Raw genomic sequence first — 24,999 nt, 5'->3', positions numbered from 1 at the left:
ACACTTTGACGTTCTGCCCTTATAAAGTGTGGAAAACTGCCATAGTTACATTTTGTTGTTTGGTGACATCTGGTGGCCTTAGTTGGTTTGACGAGAGCAAAGCAGGAAGTCAGGTGACGTCGTGAAAGTCAAAGTCTCTCAATGAGTTTGGGGGTTTTGAAGACGGATAAAAAACAGATCGTTAATGAAATGAGAGATGATGAGCCGACATTGTGAAGTTGTCGTGTTTTCCAGCTGTGGATTACGTGTGTATGTGTGTACGCATTCAGCTAAGGGCCAATTTATTTTCAACGTTAGATGCGTACGTGGGAAAGGAGTTTAGTCTCTGTGTCGGCAGACTTCACTGTGGGCAGCGCGGGTGGAGCCACATTTAGAGCACATGCAAACACGCCTGGACCACACGCCACCACAGTAGACTTTCAGATGAATTATTTATCGTGTACGATTTGCTCATATTATGATTCACCATGAAAATAAGTTGTTCTCAAACACACACACACAGAGGAATCGGTGAAAGGAAAAATAATGAACCCTCATCCTGAGACTCCCTCACACTCAGATTGTTAAGTAGCAGCTGGTTTGATTTGCTGAGGTATAATTTTGTGTTGGCGAAGCCTCAGTGAACGATGAGAGGTCTGAATATCTCCACGTTTGGTTGAGTAGGTGCCAGCGGGGGGACGATGCAGCTTGTTAACACAAACAATAACAAGTGTCGCTCTCAAGCAGAGGCGGGGAAACACTGTAAAAAACACCCAACGCTGTATTTTTCCATCATCCCCTCAAGTTGTATTTGTGTCACGTGTGAGGAGGCTTAGAGATTAAGTCCAGTGCTGCTGTCCGTGGTGCTGAAACACACCCGGTGGAGAGGAGAGGATTCCTCTTGTTCTCTCTTTTCACAACAGTGTCAGCAACAAGCTCCGAGACGTCACGTGTTTCCAACCTCGTTCACTGATGCTGCTGCACCATCAACATCCGTAACATCACAGTGGAGATGAACCCTCAGGCCGACCTGCTGCGGAACATCAGGCTGCGTGTTAACGGCAAGACGCGGCCGTTTTATTTATGAAGCACATTTCATAGACAAGGTGTTTAAAAACAGCACAGACATCAATTCAAAGTCAAAAAGCACAATTCAGAACAATTATTCAAGTTAAATGGGTGAAGAGACTAAAACGGGTAAAATATAAAAAACAATAAATCTGTATTTTTGAACTTTAAATAAGTTCAAAAAGTAAAATAATAGAAACAAAATGTATAGAAATGTGTAAAATTAAAGATAGAAATTAAATTAACTAAAAATGATGGTATGAACTTAGATTTTGTAAAATAGTTTCAGCCATCAGGCAGTTGGTTCCGGTTCTGTGCTGCACTCTGACTAAAAGCTGCTGCTCCTTGATTTTGTCCTGGGCACCATTAGCACCAGTCCCCAGTGATCCCAGTGATCCCAGTGGTCTTCCAGGGTCGTACTGGACTAACATGTCTGTTCTTTAGCAGCTCGATCAACAGATTCAAAAACTCAAACTAGATGTGTGGATGAGATTTCAGTGCCTGTTTGTCTTTTTTAGTTTGTCCTGTTTAGTCCAGTCGTCAGTTTTACCGGCGATAGAAGTCCCCCCCCCCCCGCTACCGCCATACATCGATGATTAGTTTGTTTCTGATAACGAGAACCGATCGGGTAAATAAAAACCTTCATCATGTATTTAAACAACTGCTCAGGCTCTCTCGTGTGATGGTTCCTCCAATGCTTTATGGGATTGCTGCTGTTTTATACAGTTCACGTCTCTGTTGTACGACTTTACGAGGTGGGATATTGCCAAGTTGCTCTGGCTAACACACACACAGGAAATCCCCTCTTCTTCCTCTGCTCTGAAACACAAGATGTGATTTGTGGGAAAAGAAATTTGCAGTTTTATCCGTGTGAAACATATCAGAGGAATTTCTGATGCTGGTTTTAGAACATCTCTAATTCACATGAGCGTGTTGATCTAAGTGTTTGTTATTTTTTGTGAACTTTCATGTCGGTGTCTTAACGAGCCTCCTCCTCCAGTGTTGGTTTGTGTTGCCGCAGCCTGGACGCTGTGTCGAAAGCTTTAATACGAGGCCTCAGGGAGAATCTTCGTTTTTTTTTACTCTCCTTTCAGATTCTCTTTCGACTTGAGACTTTAATCTTCCTGTCACTGTCTCGCTGCCGCGCTCTGCCGATGGCCTTTATCTGACAACTCACCATCTCCTGATACATCCGTCTCTGCAGCCCCGGTCTTCCACGCCCGTCTCTGAAAGACAAACATCCCTTTTTTAGATCTATATTCTAATTCTTCATTTAACATCACAAACAAGAACAACCATGAAAAACCCTGTGGAAACAAACCTGCTTTCACTTGAGTTTTTACTCGTGAGCTGGAATTCTTTTGGGATCTTGACTCCTGAAGTTAAATCTTTTAATATCACGTTCATTTAAAAATTTAGAGAAAACAATGTGATGCTCAGACTGTAACTGGAACAGGTTAACACACATGTAGTGACACACTCTTCTCCATCCACGAAACGTCTTTGAAGGTTACTGGGTAATGATCAGTCGCTCGCTCGCTGCTCTCCACTCCTCTCTCTCTCTCTCTCTCTCTCTCTCTCTCTCTCTCTCTCTCTCTCTCTCTCTCTCTCTCTCCTTCCTGCGGCCTCCCTCCTCACCCCCCGTGGTTCTGGTTTTTCGGGGACATGAGCCGGGCCCGAGCAGCCGAGTGCTTGTCGTCTTGTTAATATGCACAAAGAGGACGGCTCGTCGTTTGAACCAAGAGAGAGAGAGAGAGAGAAATGTGCAACTTTGAAAGAGAATAAAAATCCTGAAGTTTTAATTCTTGCGGTGCTCGGTCAGGGAAACTTTTTCCTTCCAGTGTGTCGAGTTCTGGTTTGGATGTGGGTTGAATCTCTATCTGGCAGTCAGTCAGTCAGTGTGTGTGTGTGTGTGTGTGTGTGTGTGTGTGTTTGTTTGTTTGTTCGTGCATCTCAAGGGTCTTAAACACAACAGCGTTCTAGAGGAGAGTTCCGTTGTTGTTATGGTTACGTTCAGTTTCACTGGACACCCTGGCAAGACTGGTTCCACTATCGCCATAACAACGGTCCAACTTCTCAGCTTCCATGCAGTCGGGGGGGGGGGGGGGGGGGGGAGAGAGGAGGATCACACTGAAAACACAAGAATAAAATCACCTGAGAAAAAATAAACAACAGATTCAAAATTACTGGGAATCGTCTTTAAGCAAATTCATTTGAAACCGATTTGTGATTTTTTTTTTTTTGTGATTTACATTTAAGTCAAAGCGACTCGATGTGACTCTCAACATGAATCTGTTCAGTTCGGGTGGAAAAGCTCAAGTAGAAATATTATCTCGTCATCTTAAAGCAACACTATATAAGCAGCAGCGCCCCCTGCAGCCACAAGTGGGGATTCAATCTGTGGAGCTCCGAGTCAGTGGATATTACCCATGATCCTCTGCTTCCTGAACCAGAAGAGCTGCCGCTGTAACACATCCACCAAACTCTGTTTAGAATTCTTCATATTTTTAAAGGTTTTCTGCTGAATGTTGGAGATAAAATCAGTTTTTTAATAACTTCTGAGTCTTTTTAACTGATCTCAGTTCAGCTTCACTCTCACCAGAGTCTGGGAACTATACCACAGGATGGCTATAAGTTTTTAGAAATCCACTGGTATCCGATTGGTGCTCGGAATCGGCCGATATGAAAGGTCCAGGTATCAGATCGGGATTGGGAACGGTATCGAACATCTTTTATATAAGACTCTTATTTAACCTCATGATGTGAAATAAACATGCTCGTCTATGACCAACATCCTCAACATTTCTCTGTCCTTTCTCCCTCTCTCCTCACTTTCGTTCTCTTTCCTCTCTTTCACCCCCTCTCGCTCACTCTTTGTTTCCAGTCAGCTGTTCTCGACCGTTTCCTGAAATGCGATGCCGGCCTGTCTGTCTCTGCAGTTATTGATTCGTGCTTAAAAAGCTCTGCAGTCCAAAGAGGGTTCAACGGAGTCGCACTTTGACAAGATGTCAACAAATTCCTTCTCTGAAATGCGTTGAGTCAGGAGCGTGATGAGTCGGCAGAACTGACCCAGTAATACACACGTCGGATGCTATAAACTTTTAAATTACACATTTATTTTAGTGAATCTTCAGATTATTTAAATATGTAAATTAGGTAAAGAGCAGGTTTATATATTATTTTGTTCTTGTGACCTGAAAGGCTCTTTTTTAACAAACTAAACTCAATGTTCATTTAGTTTGTGTCCAAATTTATTTTTGTTTGTTTAAAAGTGTTAAAAAACATCACTAAGTTGAAATGACACATTTTCCAAAAGGGTTGAACTTATAACGAACCATGTATGTGTTTGAGACATAATAATAAACATAATAACCAGAGTATCGTCTTCCATCCGCGTTAAACCCAGGTGAGCGTTTGTGGATTGACGTTGTAGTTCTTCATTTATTATATTGAGCCCGAAAACACAAATTAAGACCCGCCCACTTTGATTAAGACCCGCCCAGGTAGATCGATGATAATGAAAATAAAAAACTTTATTGATGTAGCACTTATAAAAACAAAGTAACAAAGTGCTTTTCATGACAAAATGATAAAAATCGATTTTTTTTCAAGTAGACCCGCCCACAGTTTCAACCTAACGTCTTTGTCGACCAATCGTCTGCGGGAGACACTGAGTCCACTGAGGTACAGGAAACATTCAAATAAAAGTCTTTCACATGCCCATCTCTTAAAAATAAAAAGTCTAAATGTCAAGACGAATGTTAGTTTCGTACTTTTCTGTTTAGTTGATGAAATATCTCTGGGACAGATGATCCCTGCCCCCCCGCCCACTGTACCTTCCATGCTGCTTCTCTCCCAGTGACTCACACTCGTCTCCACATATAAAAGCAGAGCTGCGTTTTAATGAGGCCGGACCTCAAGGTGAGAAAAAACACAATCTCTTACTCAGGCACTGGAGTGAGGAAAGTTTAACGCCTCCTCATTTACTTTGGATTTACTCTCGTGCCGCAGAGGGACGACTGCCCGTGTGCTTCTGTCATTTTTCTGACTGCGTCTCCCCCCCGAGCGCCGCTGGTCCACTGTGCACGGGGGGGGGGGGCAGACAAATGGTGGGTGACACCGCAGGCTGGGGGGCAGAAACCCTGGCCCAATTATCTGTGTGATTCCCTGCGTTCCTTAGCCTCTTTTTCACTCCGTCTCCTTCTTCTACCTCCGAGTTCCTTTCTTTTAGTTTCTCATCCAACCCCCCCCCCCCCTCCTCCTCTCTTCCATCTATCCATCTCTCACTTAGTCTAATGAATATTTCACATAGAAAGTCTATTTGTAGATGTGACATCGTTCCTCGGGTCCATCCATCAAGCTCGGCTTTCTCGTCTGCACGTTTTGTTCCGTCGTTATCAGATTGAGGTTGAGTTTCGTGTCACTTTCAATCATCATCACTTCTGAGGATGAAGCCATTTTCTCTTTCGGTCACTAATGCAACAGCGAGGATCCGCACTAATTCGTTTTTTTTTTTCACAGATCAACTTTTATCAACGTTTTAATGTCACAGAAGAGAAATTCACCTGCTGATCTAATTTGATGTAATGATTTAATTGAGTTTTGCTCTTTTCTCCTCTTCTTCTCTATCATTACGTTTGTTCCCACAGGATCCTTTCTTTACCCTGCAGGCTTTTTTAAATTCATAACATGAGCTTCGATAAGAAACTCAGCCAGTTTCCAATTTGTTTTCTTTTAGTTTTATAGTAGAAAACCTTTCCTCCCATGTAAGACCACTCTGTTACCATGGAAGTGTTTACCACAACTGTGAAAATCACCGGATGGTTCAGCTTTACTACACTAAGATATTACACTAGATTACTACACTAAGATATTACACTAGATTACTACACTAAGATATTACACTAAATTACTACACTAAGTTACTACACTAGATTACTACACTAAGATATTACACTAGATTACTACACTAAGATATTACACTAGGTTACTACACTAAGTTACTACATTAGATTACTACACTAAGTTACTACACTAAGTTACTACACTAAGTTACTACACTAGGTTACTACACTAAGATATTACACTAAGTTACTACATTAGATTACTACACTAAGTTACTACACTAAGTTACTACACTAGGTTACTACACTAGGTTACTACACTAAGTTACTACATTAGATTACTACACTAGGTCACTACATTAGATTACTACACTAGATTACTACACTAGGTTACTACACTAAGATATTACACTAGGTTACTACACTAAGTTACTACATTAGATTACTACACTAGGTCACTACATTAGATTACTACACTAGATTACTACACTAGGTTACTACACTAAGATATTACACTAGGTTACTACACTAAGTTACTACATTAGATTACTACACTAGGTCACTACATTAGATTACTACACTAGATTACTACACTAGGTTACTACACTAGGTTACTACATTAGATTACTACACTAAGTTACTACACTAAATTACTACACTAAGTTACTACATTAGATTACTACACTAAATTACTACACTAAATTACTACACTAAGTTACTACATTAGATTACTACACTAAGATATTACACTAGGTTACTACATTAGGTTACTACACTATGTTACTGTACTTGGTTACTACACTAGGTTACTACACTAAGTTACTACACTAAGTTACTACACTAGGTTACTACACTAAGATATTACACTAAGTTACTACATTAGATTACTACACTAAGTTACTACACTAAGTTACTACACTAGGTTACTACACTAGGTTACTACACTAAGTTACTACATTAGATTACTACACTAGGTCACTACATTAGATTACTACACTAGATTACTACACTAGGTTACTACACTAAGATATTACACTAGGTTACTACACTAAGTTACTACATTAGATTACTACACTAGGTCACTACATTAGATTACTACACTAGATTACTACACTAGGTTACTACACTAAGATATTACACTAGGTTACTACACTAAGTTACTACATTAGATTACTACACTAGGTCACTACATTAGATTACTACACTAGATTACTACACTAGGTTACTACACTAGGTTACTACATTAGATTACTACACTAAGTTACTACACTAAATTACTACACTAAGTTACTACATTAGATTACTACACTAAATTACTACACTAAATTACTACACTAAGTTACTACATTAGATTACTACACTAAGATATTACACTAGGTTACTACATTAGGTTACTACACTATGTTACTGTACTTGGTTACTACACTAGGTTACTACACTAAGTTACTACACTATGTTACTGTACTTGGTTACTACACTAGGTTACTACACTAAGTTACTACACTAGGTTACTACACTACGTTACTACACTAAGTTACTACACTAAGTTACTGTACTTGGTTACTACACTAGGTTACTACACTAAGTTACTACATTAGATTACTACACTAAGATATTACACTAGGTTACTACATTAGATTACTACACTAGGTTACTACACTAAGTTACTACACTAAGTTACTACACTACATACTATATGAAACACTATACAAACATAGAAACACAAAAACGACGTATATTACAAAACTATATAAAAACAAGGTTCAATTCAAGAAGAAGCAGGAAGTCATTGGAAAGGATAATCTGCAATGGATTCTGGGATGTGTAGTTCCTTCATTCTTGAAATAATTACATACACAGTCTTTTACCTTTGACTTTATTTTCCGTTTTTTCCGATATCTATTTGCTCTGAATCAAATGTTTTGTGGTCGACCTGATTCCAGGATTCAATCTGAAAAGTGGACGCTCACTGATCTGATCACAAACGGGTTCGATCCCCACGGCCGCGTCACAGCAGTAACAGCTTGGTTCCTACATTTCAGGTGCTCCTGCTGATTTCCTGAGTAAATCCAGTTTGTTGGAGCTTTTCTTTTCTTCAACCTGCAGCAACCTGGAGGCAAATGTCAGACTGAGATGAAGAACAAGCTTTTTTTAAAAAAATTTCCACCCTTACTTTACCGCTGTGGCACTGCCGGTCACAACAGACATTTAAAATTCAGTTTAGTCTAAAACGATGGTTCAGATGAAACTGCTTCTCACCAACGTCTCATCGGTCTGTTTGTGTGTGTGTGTGTGTGTGTGTGTGTGTGTGTGTGTGTGTGTGTGTGTGTGTGAGAGAGACGCCGTGAACCCCCCCCCCCCCTTTAACCTATTAAAGCTTATTCACCCCACTGGCTGCTCATTCACTCACATAAATTGGATGGCAGTGTCGAATGCATGCTTGACCATGGGTTTAGTTAGACTGAATCCATGCTCCGCTGTGTGTGTGTGTGTCTGTGTGTGTGTGTGTGTTTGTGTTTCCTCTGAAGTAACAAAGAAGAAATTGGACCTCGGAGACGCTGCTGATGAAATCATAAGAAACATCTGTGTGTTTCACAGTTTTCAGAACAAAAGATAAATATTGTCTTTGCTTCTTCTCATTTTTCCTCTTTTACTCTTATTTTAAATCACTTTGTTTTTCTCTTTGAGCCTTAGTCGTCTCCAGGCTGTTTTACAGGATCATGCAAACAATTATCTAATGTCGGCACTATACATTTTAAATAATTATTCTATTGTTATGATGCCTGTTTTTTTACTGTGCTTTGACTTACAAATAATCTATCTGATGCAAAATAGTGATGATTTAGTTTGGTCCATGTGCAATCTGCTAACATGGAGGAGGCAGGTTTATGAGCTGGGACGGTCAAGATGCTTTGGCTTCACTTCAGCAGCATAGACACATAATCACTCCGTCCGCCCACTGGATAAAGGAGACGCCATCTTGTGTTGGTGACGTTACAAACTTTTGACCAATGGAGAGTCAGTCTCAGCTGTCAATCAAGCAGGACGTTTCAGACTGACCTAAAATGGCCGAACCCAGGATTTGACAAACCAACAGATGATAATTTGTATATTTTGTCTGGACTGATTGTGTGTTTACTGTTAATACATCAGTGTGTGGATCAATTCACTTTGTATTCATGTCTGTGTCTGTGTGTGTGTGTGTGTGTGTGTGTGTGTGTGTGTGTCTGTGTGTGTGTGTGTGTGTGTGTGTGTGTGTGTGTGTGTGTGTGTGTGTGTCTGTGTGTGTGTGTGTGTGTGTGTGTGTGGTAGCTGCAGGCGTCCATGCAGACAACATCTCATTGAATTACTATGATGGGCTGGTAATGGGCCTCGCTGAGTGGTTGAGGGTGACGAGGGTCCAGGAACAAGCCGGAGGTCAACGTGCCGCTCTGCAGCCGACAGGTTTTCACAGCGTGGAGGTCACATGGGTTTACAGCATCATCACAGCGAGCTGATGGTGAAAGCTTCGTCTGAAATAGATGTTAGAGGACGGGGACTGTGTGAGTGTGGTGTTTAGAGAGAGAGAGACCTGCATGGTCAGATTGTCAAGAGACAAACTAGTTTCATTGTTAAATGATCAGATTCTTTATTAACTCCTTATTCTGTGACCCACACTTTTCACTTTTGTATGGTTCAGAGCATTTGTGCTCCTCATCCTCAGCAGCTCTTCATCATCATTAGTTGCCTCCTTCCTCCTCAACATGGTGAACTGGTGAAATGCACCTCGGAGACACAAGCTGCTTTCAGACCTGAAATGTTCTGCATGTGAGAACGTCAAACCCAAAGTCCTCTCAACCAATCACACCATACTTAGGTGGATTTCATAGGTGTTCCAAAATGTAAAATACTTTAAATTACAGACAAGAACACAGAATATTAAAAACAAACCACAGAGCTGGACTGTAGTTTAAGTTTAAGCCTGTATCTTTCCCGCGTGGCAACAGTTGTTGCAGTGGCGTGCATGTTAACGTGAGCGAGGAAGCGTAGGAGAGGAGCCTGTAAGACTGGGTCAAAATTAACATCAATTAACATAAATTATAGACCTCAGCTTTAAATGTTTTATCAGCCTCTTCTCTGCTCTTCACGAGTTACTCTCACTCTCTCACTCCGTCTTCATCCCCCCCCCCCACTCACTCCCCTCTGACCGTCGCTCTGTCACTTTCTTCCTCTCTCTCTCTGACCCCATCACACACTCCTTCTCACCCCCCCCCCCCCCCCCCCCCCCCCCCCCCCTCTATCTAATTCCAGTTGATGGACCGATGGACATTTCCATTGACCTGGTTAGGCCTCCGTGGCAGTAATGGCTGTAAGTGTGTGTCTGTGTGTGTGAGACTTGTATCACTTAAGGATGTGAGTGCTTTTATATGTAGATTTCACGTTATATATATGTGTTTCAATCTTATCGGTGTCAGTCGCCTCTCTACACTTTAACACACCCTCATCTCCATCAGTCACTCAGAGTAACAGGGTTATAAAACAGCAGTAACCTGAGAGAGTCTGACCAGAAGCTGTGGAAGCTGTTGTTCCATGCATTGTTCTTCCTGGTGCCTACATTACCCACAGTGCAACACGGCCAGCTGTGATGCTGCAGGTAGTCTCACTGTCTGATTGGTCGTCTTCAACCTCGATCACTTTATTAATTACACTCAATGAGCTCTTTACACTGTTATTACCTCTTAATATCCCGTTTGAACACAATACATTCTAATGAAGTTACTCACTACTTGATACTTTTTTTACTCTTACTCAAGTAAGTACTTTTACTTCTACTTGAATGATTATAATTATAAAGTAACAATACTTTTACCTGAGTACTGTTTCTGCTGACCCTCCCCACCGCTGCACGTTAGCAACATGTTATTAGCTTCACGAGCTAAGTTAGCTCAGGTACGTCAGTCTGAGCTGCTGATCAACATTTAGCCTTTAACGTAGAAGCTGAATCTTCGTCATCTTCTTTTCAGCTTCTACGTTTTATTGATTTTGTCATCGAGCTCATTAACATCAGGTGTTTTTATGTGTGAATATTCATGTTGATTAGTTCAACAACACAAACACATCAGGGCTAAACAACTTTCTGTGACTTGTTGGAACGTGCATGGACTCTCGAGTTTTACCCACACACACACACACACACACACACACACACACACACACACACACACACACACACGCCTCAGACGCTGTGTTCAGTTACTGACGTGTTGCAGATCCTCACGCACACACATGTCCTCTGGTCTTTACACACGGACTCACATGTTGTTGTGAGGTCTTTTTTTAGGCTCGCGACTCACTGCGTGTGCTGCAGGCTGCAAGGTGCATCTGACCTCGTCTACTGTTTGTGTGTGACAGAGAGACAGAGAGGAGGATGCTGGGTAATGCATGTGAGTGGACTGGATTGCAGGCTAGATCTTCAAGAGTCACTCAAATGAAATATCATCAAACAGCTGCTGAAATCATGTGGAAATACATTATTGTGATAAAAACATCCAGAGGTTTTTAAGAGACAAATAACCCCGTGTGCACAGAAAGGAAACTTTACAGCTGAAGAGCAGTTTCTATCATTGAGACTCAATCTTCTCTGTAACTTCTGAAGACATAAACCTCCTCGGTGGGTTCACAGTCTCCAGCCCTTTTATTTTATTTGGTCTTTTGGCAAATTATTGGTGAATTATTGAGTGGAGGATCCACACCAGCACCGTGCACATCTGGATCTTTCACGATATGTCCTTTTGCACTGGTTTTAGTTTTTTGTTTCACAATCTGTTCTGCAGCTGCTGTAGCACTGTGGCCCAAGAAAGATTTCCCCAGGGGGACAATAAAGTGTATTTGATTGATCTGATTGATTAAGATCACAGACACACACACAGACACACACACAGACACACACACAGACACACACACACAGTGAGGGGGAGGAAGACGTTTTCCGAAATAGTTTTTCTAACTTTTCCCTTTAGAGTATTCAAGTGTTGTCTGTGTGTTTGCAGTCGCTCCTCAGAGCCGCTGACTGTCACAGGACTTTAAATAGATAAATGAATTACACACACAATTGGAGTAGATTATTATGTCAGTCAGATTTCCATCAGGCCGACGTGCACATGTGTCAAACTGAATAGTAAATAATTTATATACCAGCTCTCGGGGGTAAAACCTTTTATTTTGAAGGGTCCGGTTCCTGGATGACTGATCTGACTCCACTGTGACCGCTAAGCTAGCTGCTCGCAATCAATGAGATGTGCAACCTGACACCCATCCACTCCCCGAAGAAGCATGGGGCAGCTGCAGTGGCTTGTGGGAGGAAGGGCGAATGGAAGGTGACATCACTGAGTGGCGCTGACTCAGCTTCTTCTCTCCGGGATGAGACGAGCAGATATTAAACCTGTAATGTGCAACAATCCTCCACAGTATGTAGACAGGGTTTCACTTCCGGGTCGCACACGAGCGAATTAGCAACGACAGCTCAGGAGAGTAGAACATCAGATACACACTCAGTGTTGATGTTAGACAAACACACACAGAGGAGGAGGAGGAGGAGGAGGAGGAGGGTTTATATACATACAGTGTCATCTTTAAGAACTGATTCACTGACTCCACTCACACGATGATGAAGATTAACAGGAAAACATGTGTCATGTGACCGGAGTGAACGTCTCCAGCCCAGAACAGTTCCACTGAAGAGGAGGAATCATCTTCACCTCTGCAGATTTTCAAGGAAGAGCTCGTGACCTTTTGGCGGATCCAGGAATCTTTTTCACGTCTTAATTCATAGATCTTGATCCATCAACGCACTTAAAGGACATCCGAGGGACACTTTGGTGAAACGTCATGATTGACAGCTGAGGCCGACTTGTTATTGGTCGAGTGTGTGCATGGGCGGGACCTTGATACCGCTGCTCCACCTACCGGATCGCTGCCGGCTCCATCAAACAGTGTGACGTGTTTTACAGGAAGAGAGAAGACGTAAAAATAGAATGATTTCATCACAAGAGATTAATGACGAGTCAACACAGAGACACGGGATTAAAGGTGGGTTGTTCATGTCATGAGGCCTCGGCCGTCACCATCGGGTCCAGTCTTCATTACAAATACAGATTACAGAGGCTTGAGTTCTCCGGCAGCGACCAAAGGTTCAAGCCCCAGTTCTTCTAAAGAGCTGGTGAGGGAGAAACAGAGAAACTCTTGGGTTCATGTGGGAGAGCTTTCAAAGTCACACAGGAGACAGCTGCAGACAGGTGGTGCACAGTGTGTGTGTGTGTGTGTGTGTGTGTGTGTGTGTGTGTGTGTGTGTGTGTGTGTGTGTGTGTGTGTGTGTGTCTGCAGCCCTCAGTTCACCCAGGGAGGTCTGGACCTGCTGAATCAGGAGAGACGACGGAGATGCTGAGTGAAAACGGAACAAACAGAAGAACAAACGCATGAAATCAGGATTTCAGATTTTCAAATTTCCTTTTATATTTATTTGTTGATGAAGAAAATCTTATGTTATTTCCCTCTGGCTCCTTTGTCAGCGCAGAACAACCGGTGCTCGTACGGTTCTTTAACAACTTTGAGATCAAATTCTTAATTTATCTTATTACATAATTTTTTTATACAGGATAATTATAATTGGTCATTTACAGTTTCCTAACAATCGTAGACTTGATACCAAAGCATCTGGGCTTGAACTGGCACTGTGGAGCTGCTGCATCGCACCAGGCCAAGATGTCCAGGCAGCTTTGACACGCACGCACGCACACACACACACACACACACACACACACACACACACACACACACACACACACACACACACACACACACTGAATTGGCCGATGAAGCTCGGCAGTGCCAGCAGCTCCTCTCTCTGCCAGCAGCGGCCCCAGTGCAGCCGGGTGTTTCCCCGTGGCAGCGTTTCTCTGCTCGGCCGTGATGCTCATTAATGTGTTGATTGATTGTTGCAGGCGACGCTGCCAAGAGTAGATTTCTTCAGACGCTAACGTAATAACTTTAAAACTTTAAGTGTTGGACCGAAGTCAATGGGAACGAGTGCTCCGTCTCCGAAGAGCTGCTTTTTCAATCAGCGCAGCTCAAACACTTTCTTCGGAGAGACTCAGCAAATGAGTCCCGACAGGAGACAAATCTATTTTTGATAAAAAAGGTCTCGCGCTGATTAATCGCTGTTTAACAGAAAACAGAACGTGGGCTGAGTGTTTAGGAGAAATCGTTCAGATTCAGGAGGTAAAACATGTAAGGAAACTTAATTGGAAAGTATAAAGGACGGAGTAAGGACACTTTCATATTTAACATTTCTCACACACAACAAGTTTGAGTAATAACTAAATAACTTTATGTGTTTGTTCAGACACCAGCCTCAGAATGGCCTCTGATGTGATACCACGTCTTTAAAGTGTATTAGTATCTCTCACATAAAACTGCAGTTTTATCTGAGAGATAAAGCAGCGGAGAGGAAGTGATTTCCGCTTTTGTTGCCGAATAAAACACAAACAATCTTATAAATTCAAGTTTTGAATAATTCACCAACGTGACAGATTTTCTTTTCTGTCCTACCTTTATATGTGCAATTTTATATTTTATACTAATATATAACCTGTACTATAATTTGTACATGTTCTGTTTTTTTTGTCCTGTAATATTTGTTTGTGGTTTTCCTTATCGTCATTATCGGTTTCTATACCCACTAACGCAACTTAACAAAATTAAAAACCACATTGAAACGATGCAGGAAATTAGAAATCAAGATAATTGACAAACTTGTGGAGTTGATTGATCCGACCATCCGTCGATCAGGGTTAGAAGCATCCAGCTGTTTCAATATGATAAATAAGTTCATGGAATCTTTATCGGGAAAAATGGTATCAGAACGTTTCTATTTATTAATGAAGAGACGTGAGAGTAATGGGACAGAGCTCGTCTAACCAGTGATAGTCTACCTAGAGACAGAGTGGGACTGAGATTACACACACACACACACACACACACACACGCACACACACAGACACACACAGACACACACACGTCCTCTAAAAGCAGCAGTAGTGCAGAGTGCTGTTGGGTGATTAGTGTGTTTTTAAGCCTGTATAATGGAAGCTTAGCCCAGTGCTCCACTTTCAGGGCAGGAACAGAGAGCCCGGCCATCTGGACACTGGTTCACTCTAATGCTGGTGCACAGAGGGGCGGCGAGGCCACGGCACGCGGCACGCGGCACAGAGACCGAGGGGAAACAAAGTGACGCCCGCACACATGTTTGTTCTGCTGCAAACACAAAAGAAAGGAGGGAGCAGTTAGCTACACAAACACACATTCTCTACTTCAACTGCCAGTGTGAGGATTCATATTTATTTATTTCCTCACCATGATACAGACAAAAGGCGCTGTGAACTAATACAGATGGATGGATGGACGGATGGATGAACAGAAGGACACACACACACACACACACACACACACACACACACACACACACACGCGTATTTACTCCTGCATGGTCGGACGTACAGTAGCTGCACCTGCTTATGAATTCACACACAACACAACACACACGCACAAACACTAACACGCCAAGAGGTACCAACAAACATCTGGCTGATCTGCCTGCCCCACTTTATTATTATCGGAGCGTGTGTGCGAGAGCGAACAGGGGCTGAGTGCGTGCGTGTGTGTGTGTGTGTGTGTGTGTGTGTGTGCGTGTGTGCGTGTGTGTGTGCCCCCATGTGCCCATGTGCCCATGTGCCATGACACATTAGTGGTATTGTGCCAACACGTGATACTGTCTTAGTCTTTAACAGACACACATACTCATGTACACACACACCAAACAGCAGAGCCACCAGATGTGAGGTGACAAGTTTAGAATCATATTCAAGGTGTGTGTGTGTGTGTGTGTGTGTGTGTGTGTGTGTGTGTGTGTGTGTGTGTGTGTGTGTGTGTGTGTGTGTGTGTCATTGAGTGAGTCATTGATCAAGCTTTTTGTTTGTGTGATTGACAGCTAGTACCGTCCAATGGGTGCGGGCGGCAGCTCACAAACCAACGGGTGACGTCACGGGGGTTTGATGCTTTGTCAACAGAATATTTTAGAAAATTAGATCCTGAAAAAAGATAAAAAGTTTCAAAGCTGGAGGATAATTACTCTCGTCTGCATCGATCACTTTCAAGAATAACGTCTTTAATATATTCTGAAACTCCCTGAATGGATTTTTTTAAATTCTTGTGATAATGATATTAGATTAAGGGAATTTTGTCTGATCCTGATCTTTGATTAATCCTCATGTAGCTGCTCTTTTATCTCAAACACACATTGACCCAAAAAAAACTTCCCACGACTCAAAAACCAGAATTTTTAATGTGAGAAATATTTCAGAGTCAATGCACAGCAGTTCTCTGCAGCCACTGTTTGCTGCGTCCTTCTGCGTGAACGTATGAACTGTGCCGACATTATTTGAGTCTAAAGAAGCACAGCGGTGAATTCTGGGTAAAGTCCCCACCATTTTTCTCCTGAATGGCTTTTCTGACATTTAGGAGAGCTTGATTTATTCGCCTCAGCCCAGCTGCTGGAAACGCATCTAATTCGCATTTCATTTTTTGTGACATTTTAAAAGTTTGCGTAAAATCTGCTTGACAGCTGGATGGATGGATGTCTGGCTTATAAAGGGAGGAAGGGGGGGGCACTGAGTTCAGCTGTGGGATTTTTCTCTTTGCTTTAAATGCAAAAGATTCAGGAAGTTGTATTTATTTTTGTCTTGATTATAGAAGCAGTGACAACAGACTCTTAACTTCTGTCTGCTTGTTAATTACAGCCTCAGTTAATAAAGCCAATTAACAATCAATAGATCACGACCTTGGAAGAAAGGCCAGCTGAGGGAAATGGACTGAAACTGACGAGTCAGCAGAGCGAGAGGAAAGAGAGGAGAAAAGACAAGGAAGTAGGAAACTGAGAAAGGAGGAAGACAAGGGTGCAACTCGAACAGTCGGCAAATTCAACATGGGGGTGAAGAGGCAGTGAAGGACATGTAACGTAAGAGGGAGGGAGCGACGGAGGGAGGTAAAGTCAAAGGTGTTCGAAAATGATGAAGAAATAAAAAATTAATAGCAACAGAAGAGGGAAGCAAAAGAGGCCGAGAGACTTTGGAGTGAAGCTGTGATTAAAGATGAATTAGAGGAAAAGAGGGGGAAGTGTAACGTGAGGCGACAGAAACACAGCTGAGGGAAGAGGAGGTGAAGAGACGTTGAAATGTGGAGAGTGAGCAAAAAGCCCAGAGCATCCTCTTCATCCCTCGTTCAGCCGCTGCAGATAAGTGCTACTGACCTCATTACCCTCCACCCCCCCCCTCCTCCTCGTGAGCGATGGAGGCGACAGATTGTTGAGTAAAACGATACGAGCGGAGGGAAGAAGAGACGCTAACAGGGAACAGCAGCACGATATCGGGGAGAGGAGGGAGAAGTAAATGCAGTTCACTCTAGTGCAGCGTGCTGAGGATGTTGTTTCAGGCGTGAGGGATCTTTTGATGTATTCTTTTATTCTCCCCATGAATTATATCTGTTGTTTCACCTTGTTTTTCACTGTGGATTCACTGAAAAGTTAAATTGACATTGAAATTAGGCCCAAAGAGCGACTTGGTGGAGCTCTTACCTCCGCCGAGCACCGATAATCCCTTCGAATTCAATCACGCTGCTCCAAAGTGCACACACTCATCAGTCCCCTGAACAGGACTGGTTCTTTTCATCAGGATCCATGAATTAAAGAATTCTGCCCCCTGATGTGGATCCACATCAAAGTTTAATGAGTTCTTCCCTAATCCATACTTCATCCTTCCACCAAGTTTCGTGGTAATCTGTCTGGTAGTTTATGTGTAATCAAAAACAAACAAACACACGGACATGGTTGAAAACAAGGATGCACATCGTGTTTCTGCTTCCTCCCACGACCATGAAGCCAAAATACTCTGCATATGAAAGCTGAGTCAGTGTCAGCTGTCAATCAGGACGTGTCAGCTGTCAATCAGGACATCTCCGCCCGTTTTTTATATCATCAAACAACTGATTCAAACCAAACTGATCAGAAACACTTGAACAAACATCAGTGAGATAAGAACGACCTGAAATGACAGAAACATTTATTTAACGTCTACTTTGAGGCGGAGTTTGTGACCTGCACTGCTGCCAGCCACCAGGGGGCGATCCAGACACTTTGGCTTCACTTTTGGTCGATGTCATGTCGTCCATCTTTATTCACAGCTCCATAGAGTTGACGTAACAGCTGACGGTTGTGTTGTAATTGTCTAAGTGTTGCATGTTCTTCTTCGGAGCTTTATTCTCCCAAGTCCGTGTCTCTTCTATTTTCATTTCTATATAAAATTTATAAGCCGCGCAGCTTTAATGTGAAGTCAAGCGTGACTTCAGAGCGGGACGTTGGTTTCCGAGCTACATCTCTGTTTTTGTCATTTCAGCTTATTTCATCCTGAGTGCTCCTCTTCTTTCGAGTAGAGTTTTTATTATAGTTCGGCCGGAGCCTGAATACAACGGTTGCATAAAATGAAAAACGACAAAAGGCTGTCCCGACCTCGCCTGAGTGGACTCTGTGCTCCTTCTCCAGCTGCAGTGGCAGTTTCTAAATACATCCGGCTGACATCACCGCTCGCTTCAGCTCGTTTTTCTGAAGTCGTCAGGGAAGCAAATGTTTGCATCAGGCTGCTGCTCATCATGATGAAGAGTTTCACACCCTTTTCTGTTCTTGAACAAACAAACAAAGGAGAACAGTTACTCCCCTCTGATCCGTACGTAGGCTGGAAATAAAGATGGACGACACATCTCCACTTCCTCCACAAACGAAGCCAAAGTGTCCCGGATACAAACGGATACAAACATGGAGAGATCGATCTCTTTATATCATCGAATAACTGAATGAAACCAAACTCACCAAGTCCCATCTACTAACACGGAGGAGGGTTTATCACATGTACTGCAGCCAGCCACCAGGGGGAGATCATAGCTTTTTCGTCACTTTTTTTTTTTTTTTTTTACAGTTTATGGATCAACTGGTATTATACTAATTTATGAAGACTAGTTATTGGACAATTTAAACACTAGTGAAGATTAATGGCAACAAAGAAACTTGTTTAAGGTTAAGTTACGGATTAACAGCCACAGTTTACAGACAGACAGAGAGAGAGAGACAAACGTGCGATGAGCAAGTTGTCGTCGTGATAAAACGCTGTTTAATAACAAAGGTAAAGAGGCGAACTTCACCACACAAAGATATGAACAGAACTCAACCTTCAGGAAACTCCTGTGTTGTGTATTTATAAGGTTCCACTAAGCACAAATATTTTAAACCAACTTCAAACCCCCTTAAATACGGATATTATTCAATGAAACCCTCCAGACTTTAATCTGCAGCTAAATGCAGAGATAGTCTTACCTGTGAAGGCCTGTGTCTCTGTTATAGAGAATCTTTAAAGACCGTTAAAGACTAAACTTTGTCCACTGTGGAGTTCAGGAAGAGACAGAGGCTGAAAAGAGGAGCTGCAGCGACGGACAGTCTGTGGACAGTGATGTGTTTTCTGAACATTAATTATAGTGATCAACCTGTAGATGAACAGAAAACGTCTCATTTAGCTCATACAGTGAGAGGCAGTGACTCTGAAGTCTCCTCCCTGTGTGTGGTGTCCTGCTGCTCATCAACCTGCTCTTGCTGTGAGTTTGCTCACTGATCCCGTTGTGTGCGTTGGATTCCCTCAGAAATGAGACAGTGTTGTTGTGGAACAGCCAATCAAAGCTGTTGCCAGTAAACTCCCTACTGATCCAAATCCATTTAGGAGTCTTTGTTCTTGTGAGAGCTCTCAGAATGTTGTTTTACGCCGGTTACGTCCTGTGTTTTTCAGCCGGCGGCCATGTGCCTCAGCTGTAGCCCCTGCTGCTTGCTGCCTTTTTTCTGCCAATTACATTTCTCTGTAGCCCGGGTGGCCCTCTGCACAGAGCACGCTCTTCATCCCCATGATACTCCTCGTTCTCTGGATCACATTAGTGTCTCCTCACTCCGGATTTCTGCTCTTTGCTTTAGTTTGGTTTCTTTTCTCTTCCGAGTCCTTTGTGCTTTATGCGCACATCTTGATTTTGCATTAGCAGAACTGTGTGTGGGTCTGAGAGAGAGGGAGGGGTCGTGATGAGACAGAGCGATGCCCACACACAGGAGGAAGGTGGGAGGGAAGCTACGTAAAAAATACCATCATTTCACATGCACTTAATTCCTCTTCACATACGAAATATAATTCAACCAGTTGACTTTTAATTATTCATTTCATCTGAGCCTTCAACTTCTGCATGAGCTGGGACATTAGAGTCACGTTCCCTGTTTGAGTGAATAAAATATCCTTAACAAAAAACGTTTTGAGATGAACTCCTGGAAAAGGTCTGTAAAATTGGACGTTTTCTGGAATTCTGGACTCTGATATTTGAGTTCTCACAGACAGAACCTCATACAACCCCTTGCTGGGGGCTGTCAGGTGGATGATTCCTCCCACATGTCTTCACCTGACCAGTGAATATGGAATGATGTTCGGAAAGAGTTGCCAGAAAACTTTACGTCTGTAAAAAAAATCCTTAAAATATTTTTAATCTGGGAGGCGCAGAGAGAATCATCCATCAGCCAACAAACAAAAACCAGAAAATTCATCACTGAGTGAGTCACGGCTCCTGATGCCTGAGCGACGACGTTTCAGAGCAAACTAATAATATCATGTGCAGGAGCTGCAGGCGCGGCGGTGACACAATAAGACTTGACTGGAGCCAGAAGCCACATGCGGCTCTTTCATGTTCCTGTGTCTCTCTCTGAACACGCATCTGTCTGTGGTGAGTCGTGGTAAATCACGCTCAGTGTGTGAAGTGTGACGACTCGCAGCTCGTCGATGATCAACGAGCAGACTCGCTGTGAAGCGGAGGATTGGTTTGTATTTACGCTGAAGGAGACGTTCACGTGTGCTTCCACGGATCACTGACGAATGAAAAACACACTTTATTGAGTCTCACCTGTGTCATAGATCAGATCACCTTTATGACTAATGTGTCGTCTCTGTGCAGATCAGGTAGATCGAGGTCTCACTTCTCTCACAGGACTCGTTCACTCCTTGTTTGGTCGTTTCACTTTAGTCTGAACCTAAATATCAGGTGTGAAAGGTTCCGTGGACCAACGCACCAAAATGTGGTGCGACCAAACGAGACGGTCTTGGTCCGGATCCAACTGAACCGTGGTTGGGTTCGGACGTCTGTGATCTCACATTCTGCGCTGACAGACTTCAGTGCAGTTCAGTTTTTTTTGACACTGACATCACTGTTATATTCCTGCACAGAAGTCTGCCGCGTGCAGCTTGAAACATTTGGCGTGCGATGATCAAACACTGGCTGGGTTCCGACCTGAGGCCACTCTGCATCGGTGATGTAACTCTGTGCCAGAGAGTCTGTGCCGTCCTTTTATAAATAGGTTTGTTTGTCTCGTGGGACAAAGGAAAGTCCTGCCACAGTGCAGGGGCTCGTCGGGCCGCTCGCTGTGAGGAATGCTTAACGGGCACATTCCCACGTGCCCTCAGACACACACACACAACGAGGTGACGCCTACACACGCACATACACGATTGTGCATCGACCCGTAAAAAGCTCACGATCATGTATGTTAGCTGCAGAGGAACAGCAGACACACACAGAACCAACGAGAACCCGCTGAACTCTGCCGTCCACACTGCTCCAGAGTGTTAGAGCTGCTGAACTTCTCCCTGTGAAGCCAAACTGCCTTGATTGCCCCCTGGTGTCTGGCTGCAGTATAGGTTATACGCTAGCCTCCTCCATGTGAGCAGATGGGACACAGACCAGACTAAAAAATGGTTTCAGTCATTTCAGGTAGTTCTGATCAACTTGGTTTTAATTTGAAGATGTAAAAACAGGCTGAGACGTCATGATTGACAGCTGACACTGACTCATGATTGGTCGAGCCCCTCCTCTCCCCTCCTCTCCTCTCAGTCTTTTTATGAAATCCCAGCATATTCCCGTTTTTGATTTATTTCCAGGCTGACGGCACGACTGCATGATTTGACTTGATGTCATCGACCGTCCGGAGAGAATCAAGCTTCAGCTCTGATGGGCAGGTCGAAGTGGGCAGAGGAAAGCTTCCCTCAAAACTCCACTTCATTTTCCAAACAAGCTCGAGGTTCAGAGGACGTCAACGAGCTGCTGCTGAGCAAAGCATGTCTGCAGTGACAGATTCACTCGTTTATTTCAAAGAGGATTGTCTTGTTTTGTCTTTATCACCGTCCGGGTTCTTCTGCACCTCGTAATTTTTGGATTTGAGAATAAAAAGTAAGACTTGGATGCTGACTCAGGTCGTTTCCTCACTGAGAGTCTGAAGCTTCATGTTTGTTCAATAGTTTCATTTGATGTTAGTTTTGGTTTCACGGAAATTAATCAAGCGCTTCATTTGGTTGCCATGGTAACATCATGATGGTATTACTAGCAGAATCAGCACCTTCAGGCGCAGTACTCCACAGTACTACAGTACTCTACACTAGTTCAAATGCACCAGATGAACGTCCTCGTGGTTCAAACATTGTATCGTCGGAGGTAAAGACTGCAGCTGCTTCTTCTTCTTCTATTGTTTAATTCTGTCTCTACTTCCTGTGATTGGTCCAAAAGTCCAAACACTATTTATTTATCTTGTGCGAACGAGAAAAGACAATCACCTGTCGGAGGCTTCGTAGAAGTTGAGTTGAAGCTTTTCTCCTCTATTCTCTCGTCTGTGTTACTTTATTCTGTCCCTTAATTTCATCAGCGTGATTACACACCGGTACGATGACGCACACACACACACACACACACACACACACACACACACACACACACACACACACACACACACACACACACACACACACTACTATGTGAGTAGTTGTATTTCCAGTCAAGCAGAGTTTATCCAGGTCAGTAAGTTGATCTGATTAAGTCAGTTTAACAGTTGCCTGTGGGGGGTTCTCCATCTTTCATCCTCCTCCTCTTCCTCCTCCTCTTCCTCCCCCTTCTCGTCTCTCGTTCTCTCCCTTTTCACCTCCATCGTTCTCCCTCTTTTCCCTTCATTTCCTGATTTATCCATTTCTCTCTCTCTCTGTCCACCTCCTCCTCCTCCTCCTCCTCCTCTCTCTCTCTCTCTCCCTCTCTCTCTCTCTCTCTCTCTCCCTCTCCCTCTCCCTCTCTCTCATGTTATTTACAGTAATGGTGGGATGGAGATGAACGTCGTCGCAGGGAGATTAGGACTCTCAGATTGGGGTTTACTCATCAGTTTGCATCAGTCAGCTCGGCTCAGTCTTTAATGCAGATTTTGTTCTCAGAGGAAAACTCGATGTCGCTGGAGGCGAATCGTGCGGCTGTGATGTCGCTGTACCAACGTCCCTCTGTCCCTCTTCTTTGTTTCTGCTCATTTCCTGTCTTTGGTCCTGTACCTGACATTCTTCTCTCAGTGGGGGGGGTGTTTCTGTGCGTTGGGGGTTGGGCTCAGTGGATCGGGGTGTGTGTGTGTGTCTGTGGGGGGGGGGTCCCTGTCCATCAGAATTTCTCTTCGTTAATCCAGATTAATCCTGGCTAATGCCTCTTTTGTCCGGAGACACATCACCAGCAGGCCTCAGTCTCCGCCTGTCCCACTTCAAACAAATCAATTACTGCAGGACGAGATGGACGCAGGCCGACGGACGGACGGACGGTTACAGCTGCTGCGAACCAACAGACATGGAGCAAATGAATCTGAAAGGAAAAACAACAGTACACATGGTGAATGTTAGAGAATTCAGACGTAATGAGGCTGAGCAGCAGCTGAAACTCTCTCTCCTCTGCCGTCGCTGTGTATTTCCCATCATGCCCCACGTTCCCCGTGAAGCTGCATTTTGATGTGTAAACACGCAGCATTTTCCTCCAGTCAATTAGCGAAGCTTCTGAGCAAAATGGCATCTGTCTGATGTTCGTATTAATTTAATTTTTACATTTTGACTGTTGAGGAAGGAGCAGAAATCCTGCTCCTCTTCAGCTGCTGGGCGATTAGTTCATGACAAATAATTAATGAGCTGAGTTGGTGCTCTTCTTGTTGGACCATCTGGTTTCTGTGTCAGCGCACAAACGTCATTAGTCATCATCACGATCACCGAGCTTCACGTTGTAATAATCTGCGGTGAATATAATGTAGATTTTTGTGAATTGATTTATTCTCACTGCACCACTGCCTGATGCAGGTTACTCATATTTTCATTTGCATTTCTTCTTTTGGATATAAATCCTGTTTGTTTGTCAGGAGTTTGTGGATCACACACACACACACACACACACACACACACACACACACACACACACACACACACACACACACACACACAAAAATCCAGGAGTTTTCTTCATCACTGACTTCAACTTTGTGGTATTTTTGACAATTTCACTGATTTCACAGGGAATAATTCATGGATATTGAAATAAAATCAGATATGAATGTGAATATGAATTTAAGGGAGTGTTGGGTCCGTTGGAGGATTTATATTTATTTGCTGCAGGTTCTGGTTCAGGAAGTTTAAACGTCCTCCTCAAGTATCTGCAGCTGAAGAACTGACCGGCACAAGTTTGACAGGTTTGCAGATGATATCGATTTGTGAAGGCAGCTCCTCAAACTAGTTTCAAAGAAGCTGGGAGGCAGAACAATGATCTCCTGCTTCTTATTTCGGCCTCTTTTCAGGGATCGGTGCAGAAAAGTGAAAGTTTCTTTCTAACTTCAGCAGCTCAGTCAGAGCGCAGTCGGGCTTTCACAGAACAAAATGGAGCTCAGCGTTTTCTGTGGAGCCTCCAGGCCTCACTCTGCTAAGGCTAACACAAGAGTTCATCCTACAGCTGGTTTCTTCCTAATCTCTTTATTGCACGGCTCTTTATTCCTTCACCTTAATAACCCACAGAACTAAATCTTCACCGTGTTGCCTTCCCTCCCACCGAGACTCCGGTGGTTGTCGGCTGCAGACGGCGGTGGGGTTATGTAAGCGAGGGCTTCACTCTGACCCAAATGGAA

At 43.3% G+C, this 24,999-nt stretch overlaps 1 long non-coding RNA gene across 1 annotated transcript in view; it reads right to left on the bottom strand.

Moving 5' to 3' along the window:
• Nucleotides 1-3,468: 3,468 nt before the first annotated feature.
• The window catches only part of LOC117762212, a 25,182-nt gene continuing 3,651 nt past the window's right edge, over nt 3,469-24,999 (bottom strand). The window contains exons 2-4 of the long non-coding RNA XR_004613968.1: nt 19,311-19,316; nt 3,836-3,842; nt 3,469-3,505 (exon numbers count right to left, since the gene is read on the bottom strand). This is a non-coding gene — a long non-coding RNA (uncharacterized LOC117762212). The remainder of the gene's footprint in view (nt 3,506-3,835; nt 3,843-19,310; nt 19,317-24,999) is intronic.

Source organism: Hippoglossus hippoglossus, chromosome 5, assembly GCF_009819705.1.
Source record: "Hippoglossus hippoglossus isolate fHipHip1 chromosome 5, fHipHip1.pri, whole genome shotgun sequence".
Classification (NCBI taxonomy): domain Eukaryota; kingdom Metazoa; phylum Chordata; class Actinopteri; order Pleuronectiformes; family Pleuronectidae; genus Hippoglossus; species Hippoglossus hippoglossus.
This window is presented reverse-complemented; position numbering and strand designations above follow the sequence as displayed.